Raw genomic sequence first — 6,658 nt, forward strand, 5'->3', positions numbered from 1 at the left:
GACCTTTAAGATGGACTCCAACCATTATCCAGCTCTACCAAGTCTGGTGCCAAACATGTCCATCAGCACCAGATACAGATGTGTGATGCAGATTATTTGTTGGCTTGCAGCAGAAGAAATTAACAGAAGGATAGGAGCTTTGTAGAGCAGAACATAGTCTGCATACATCAAGCTTCACCCATAAGAATTATTCTGTGGCAGTTTGTTTTCAGCAGCTAGTACAGGTAAGTTTCAGTAGATTGTTCACTTATCTGTTCTTTACTACACTTATCAGGAAAGCTTCTTTGATTCCTAGTAGACAAAGTGCTCTAGTGAGCTCAAGCATTGTTTCACTATGATATTGACACCTGTAGACAAGTTCAGAAACTTTAAAAAACCTCTTCCTCAGTAGGTCTAAGCAGCTTGTCTATGTTACACCCTAAGAATGTGCTGTGCAGGGCCACAAGCTGGCAGCTTGTGAGAGGAAGAAGTCAAATTGCTCTTAAACAATGTTGCTGCAAAATGTTCTGTAGCTCAGAGTTATATGATAATTTAATGCAGGTATATTCTCGATTTCAGCTTGGCCTTCAAATCCCGAAAGAGTTTGAGTGTTCAGTGACTCAGGTTTGCTAGCCTGCTGTCACCAGCACTCATGCTGCATTATACCCTGCCATATTCTTTGCATTATGCAAGCAATTTTAAATCACTGTATGAAAATCTAATAAAAATCTTCTCTAAGTCCAAAGCTTCTTTCATTCAGGCTTCAGGGACTACCCTTTTCATGTTCCTGAATTCTCAATTTGCTCATTAAGATTCAGCAAGAACTGTGCAGCCCTGACTTTGAGTCATTTTTCTTCCTAGGAAACCTTCACATCATAGAAAATGTCTGAGGTTAGAGTCTGAAATATTCAACTACCCAAGAGCTTTTCTTCTGGAGAACAGTTCTGCCTAAGAACTAGCCTTAAAGTTGCATAACCCTTCAGAAAAGTACAGAATAGCACTTACCCAGTTTCACCAGAGATGTCAATCCATTTATCAAAGTGCTTGTGCTTCTAACTTAAGGTAAAGTTAACAAGGGAAATACTGTTTGTCTTTCACTGAAGCATCCGGTTCTGTGTGATTTCTTCAATAGTGACCAACAAAACTGACTGGAAGGATATGTGATGCATTAAGTCAGACCAAGCAATATGCCCTCGTGTCCAAGAAAGCCAAGAGTATTCTGGGGTGCATTAAGAAGTGTGTGTCGGTGAGTTGAGAGAGGTTCTTCTGCCCCTCTGCTCTGCCCTGGCCGTGCCTGGAGTATGGTGGCCAGTTCTGGGGTCCACAGTTCAAGAGGAACTGAGAAATACTGGAGAGAATCCAGCAAAGGGCAATGAGGATGATTAGGGGACAGGAGCATCTCTCTTACAAGGAGAGGCTGAGAGACCTGGGGCTCTTTAGCCTGAAAAAGAGAAGACTAAGAGACAATCTTATAAATGCATATAAATATTTACAGAATGGAGGTCATGAGGATGAGGCTGGGCTCTTTGCAGTGGTGGCCAGTGACAGGATAAGGGGCACCAAGTAGAAACTAGAGCACAGGTTTTGCTTGAACTTAAGGAGAAAATTCTTTACTTTGAGGGTACTGGAGTACCCTGGACCAGGATGGTCAGAGAGGCTGTGCAGTCTCCTCTAAAGACATTGAAAACCCACCTGCACATGTTCCTGTGCAACCTGATCTAGGCAAACCTGTTTTAGGAGGAGGATTGCACTAGATATCTCCAGATATCTCCCAAGCACTATCAGTCTGTGATTCTATGATTCTGTTGGTCTGCCACATGAAAGAGACAGAAGAATTTTGTTTATAATGAGTCTTTGGATGATTTTTCTCACCTGTCTTTATTTCTTTGAGACCCACAGTGCTGTGTGATAGGCTTGGTGGCAAAGTTAGGCTACACTGAAGATGCTGGTGGGCCCAAAAGAGTGAGGAACTAGTGCTGCTTGGTGATCATGAGACTGACAGAATCAGGAGAAAAGCTGGCTTCTGCAAAAAGAGGAGTTAATATGTTGTTATCAGACCCACCAGGAGTAAAGCTGTATCAAATAATGAATAAGAGGTGTCTGTTGCTGTTGTAACAAATTCTTTTTGTTTTATTGGTTGATTTTTTTTCATGGCTTATGGAGAGTGAAAGAGACTGGGACAGGCTTTGCAGATCTCTTGGATCTTATTGAAGTTGAGAGGTTCATGACTGGTGTTTGCCATCTCCGGCTACAGCTCAATCTCATGCGTTTTATGAGCTAGTAGCTGTGTCTCAGTGGATTTGAGGCAGCTCCTCTACCAATTGTGTATTGAATCAGCTCTGTTTGGTGCTTGGGCAAGAGTATGCTAAATTAGTGGGTCAGACAATAATTCCAGGAGTCATTCTATACACAAGATATGTCCTCTAGCTGTAGCTGCTCACCTGTGGGAAACCATGAAGGCAGTGGGTGTTGTTCATTGGAACCGGAATAAATTTTTCAGTGTGTGACACTGTTTTTGTCTTATAAAGCCAGAGCGAAGACAAAGTGAGTTGTTTTCTACATCATACTCCTATTGGAATTGAGTTTTTTTATGGATGGTAGCTGCCAAGGACTTGTCTGCAAATTTCTCAAGGACTACATTAAGCAAAAAATAACAAGTACCCAGTCGTCTGCTATATTTTGCAATACATTTTTTGTTGGAGACTCTGTAACAACATCATCTTCTAAGTTTTGGCTGATAGCTGGAGAGAGACTGTCAATATTCTGTATTGACTGCATGGGTTGGTTTATTAACTTTTCATCTTAGGAAATTTAACCACTTTCTACCTTTGAGTTAATGGCTGTTCAGCTGGAGTCTTTTCAGCAGGCACCATATCACTCTTTGGTGTTGTGTACACTACCACAGTGGTTTTCTGCCTGGTAAGTAAGAGTTCCTGACTGCAATTCAAAGGAACTGGAATTGCAAATAACCTCTCAAAGGAAAAGCTCACATTTGGCTTCAGAAATACTGTGACTTAATATTCAAAGTATTGTGTGTCTCAGCCATCATTGTCATCTCTGCAGGTTGGTGGGACAGGACCCTGCCCGTGTCATTTGATAGCAGTTCAAAAAAATACTTGCAGGAAAATTCTTACCTGATGGTGAAAGAAAGACCATGATCTGAACAAGGAACACTGTACCAAGGAGCCTGTTTTCCCTCTATTCTCTTGTACATTTCTGACTTCATATCCATGCAGCATGACTTACTCATGTTTACAAATGCTAGAAACAACAGGGGCTCTTCCTCTCTAGAAGGGCTTCCTCCTTGAGTCAATATTTACCAAAGACTAGCTCTAATTCAACTACTGTACCCTCAAAACTATTTAAACAAGACTTGTAAGAACTGAAGTACCACACTTGGAGAATGCCACTTTAATTATATACTTTTGGGACTGTCTTCTTACTCTGCTGTGCCATGAAAGATTAATTTTCTCTTGGCATTAGAGAAATCCCTAGATGTCATTTTTTCTGTTCTTCAAGACAATGTTTGCTTTCTTTTACTGCAATCAAATATTAAATTATGCAGAAAACAGGACATCTGAAGTGTCTGAGGCATCAAATGCACAAGAGAATAGGATGTGGGAGAAGTTCTGAGAGAAGTCAATGAGTCATAGTGGGAGCAACCTAAATTTAGTCTCAGAAGCCTTCAATAAATGGCAATCATCATAAGCTTCTGTGGTAGAGAAGGTCTTAGAGGCTCTGATGTGTTTAGGCTGTGACATTCCCCCAGGAGTCTGCAAAACATACATACAAGGCTGCCAGTAGCTTCTGCTTCTGGGCTGTGCATAGGACCAGTTGTGGTGCTGCAGCAGGAGGAGTCAAAAACCTGCTGAGTGGAGGTTGGCACCCCTCCAGTCTGGAGGAACTGACAAAGGTGGAGGTGTAGTGGAGTAATTAAGGGCTAGAAAGTGACAGGAGCTGCAGAGGGCAGTCAGACTTGTTGGCTGGGGAGGGGTTCCCATTGCTTTTAGTCTGATCCCAATAGGATTTAAGTCCAATTAGGTTGACAAGGTAATGGTGTCTTGGTGTATAATGGCTATAAAATCCCATTTAGCAAGATGTCAGCTGGATGACACATTCTAAATAGCGCTGCCATGGACTGAAAACTTCTCTGCCTCTGGTGGCAGTGAAGGAAGGACAAGAGCCACAATAAACAGTTGTGGATTTGTTCAAAGGCAGATTAAGGGAAATTTTTTTATTTTTTCAAATGAACAGTCTTGGGCATCTATAGGATTCACCACCAAAAAGGTTTTTGACTCCCATTTATCATTGTGGGAAACAGTGAAAAACATTTAAATTAATAATAGGTACTTCCAAACCCCTATTAAAACAAAATTCTAAAGGCATTTTAATGAGATTATACCTTATGCTGCTCCTGTGGAACAGGAGCATGTTGATAGTTGTAGCTGCTTCTAAATGCTTCTTGCCATGTGCTGCATTGCAGTGTTATACTGAAAAGGCTCATGCTGCTGGATCTGATGGAAATCTCTTGTTGCACAATGAGATTAGGTAAGGAAACAATTATCAGGATTTCTTAAACAGAATTTTCTAGATATTGAATCCTTCCTCTCTCCTCCTGTGCCTCACGCCTATCTGCTCTTCTGAATGCAACCACCTTTGACCTGAATTGAATAAAACCATGTCACTGAATTCATTCACTATTCATTCAGTTGCTCTCTTACAGTTCATGCAGGTGATGAGATGATTTTGTTGGGAATCGCAGCAAATTAAACCTAAATCTGGTTTCTGATTCCTTGTGTGACATGCTTGCAATCTGATTCAGGTCTGCTGCAAATTTCTGTGTATCTTTTTTCAGTGGGGAAAACAAGCAACAAGGAGCTCTTCTGTTTTCCCTTTTTGTCTGTTGTGATGGTGGCTGTGTTGTCTTAGAGTATTCAGAGTAACTGCTTCCAGCACATGATCACATCCAAGAAATAACCTGAAACCAGTTAGGAATATAGAATACTCATGTCTATTAAAATCCATATGATAACACTTCTGAAATATTCCCAGTAGCTGAAGCATGAAAAGTAGGAGTCCCAAAATATAGTTGAGAAAACAGCATGGTAAAAGGAATTTAAGATTATAAGGAAGCGGGTTCCACCTGAACTGATATGGAATTAATTTTCTGGCACCAAAATAAGTTGGAGATGTTTTAAACAACAACTGGAAGACACTCAGTAAGAGCCTCCTTAACACCAATTTCAATGCCCTTGTAAGGTGTAAAGGCAAGAAAGCAATTTGTCACAGTAAACCTTAACTGTGCAAAAAAACAACGCCGCAAAGAACTTCACTGAAGTGAGGAAACTGGTGAAGTGTTTGCAAGTGGTGTGAAAATTGCTAAAGTCACAATAGTGGACCTTTAAAAGCATCTCCCCTTTCCAAAGCAAGCCTTGACAGACAGCAAAGAGACTGCTTAGACATAAGCAGATCTTTAAAAAAGATGCACACTGTGTCTAAAGAAGGAAAACAGGAAAGAACATTACATTCTGGCAAGTTAATATCAAGCCACAATGAAGCAGGCCATGAGACTCAGAAGCAGTTAAGCTAAAACTGGCAAGGGTGGCAATAAAAACCCCATCAGTATGCTGTATGTAAGGCCACATGCAGAAAAAGGAGGAGGTAGGAAATGGTTTTAACAAAGAGAAACCCCAGCAGGAAAAGCCAAGTAATTCTTTGAAGTATTGAGTAAATATCTCTCACAAAAGTGTCCAGGGAAAGCCCAGTGTGGAGCCAATGAAATGAAACTGTAGAAAACATAAGGGAAAAGTCAAGAAATGTTATCAAACCAGATGCATCAGGCGGTATTTGCAGAACACTCAGGTGGATCTCAAAAGAGGACACTGCTGTATGATCAAGTGTGATGTGTAAATTGTCTTTAAAGTCAGGCCCAATACCAGAAGAATGGAAAGTTGTAAATATGACACTAATATTTTTCTGAAGGGCTCTCTGGCAAATCCATAGAAATACAAACCAGTAATTCTCACTTCTTTACTGGATAAAGCAATAGAAGTGCTATTAAAAAAAACATAATAGAAAAGCAAAACACACAGAGGAAAAAACCATCCTCTGGATATATCTGGTTTGTATTGGGGGAAAAGTGAACATGGATTATGGAGATGAAAGTTACACTTCCCATTTTTCTGTGTTTCTAGGAGGAGTTGATGAACCTGTCGATAACTGATTCAGTTGAAAAGAAGCCAAAAGCTCATGTTAAAATCCTTCAACTGGATTAAAAAACCCCAAACCAAACAAAACTAAAAAAAAAAACCAAACCAAACAGTAGTGTGGCTCAGTTGGTAGCACGTAAGACCCTTAATGGGAAGGTTGTGAGTTCAAGCCTGCAGTGGGCAGTAGTGGCCTCCCTACTCTAGTCATGAGGTCTGTGGTGACAGGTTGGACTCGATGATCTTTGAGGTCTCTTCCAACCTTAGTGATACTGAATACACTCCCAACAAAAAAAAAAACAACAACAACAAAAAACCAAGCTAGCAAGAAAACAAAAACAATAAAATGGCCTTGAAAGAAGAATCAAATGCCTCCTAATATATTTAAATCTGTTTAAAATAAGACTTGATATATGATCACCTTTCCACAAGCACAAGGAAGGAGTGATTGTTAGTAAAGTTCCACTGGGATA

This window comes from Dryobates pubescens, chromosome 4 (assembly GCF_014839835.1).
Source record: "Dryobates pubescens isolate bDryPub1 chromosome 4, bDryPub1.pri, whole genome shotgun sequence".
Taxonomy (NCBI): Eukaryota; Metazoa; Chordata; class Aves; order Piciformes; family Picidae; genus Dryobates; species Dryobates pubescens.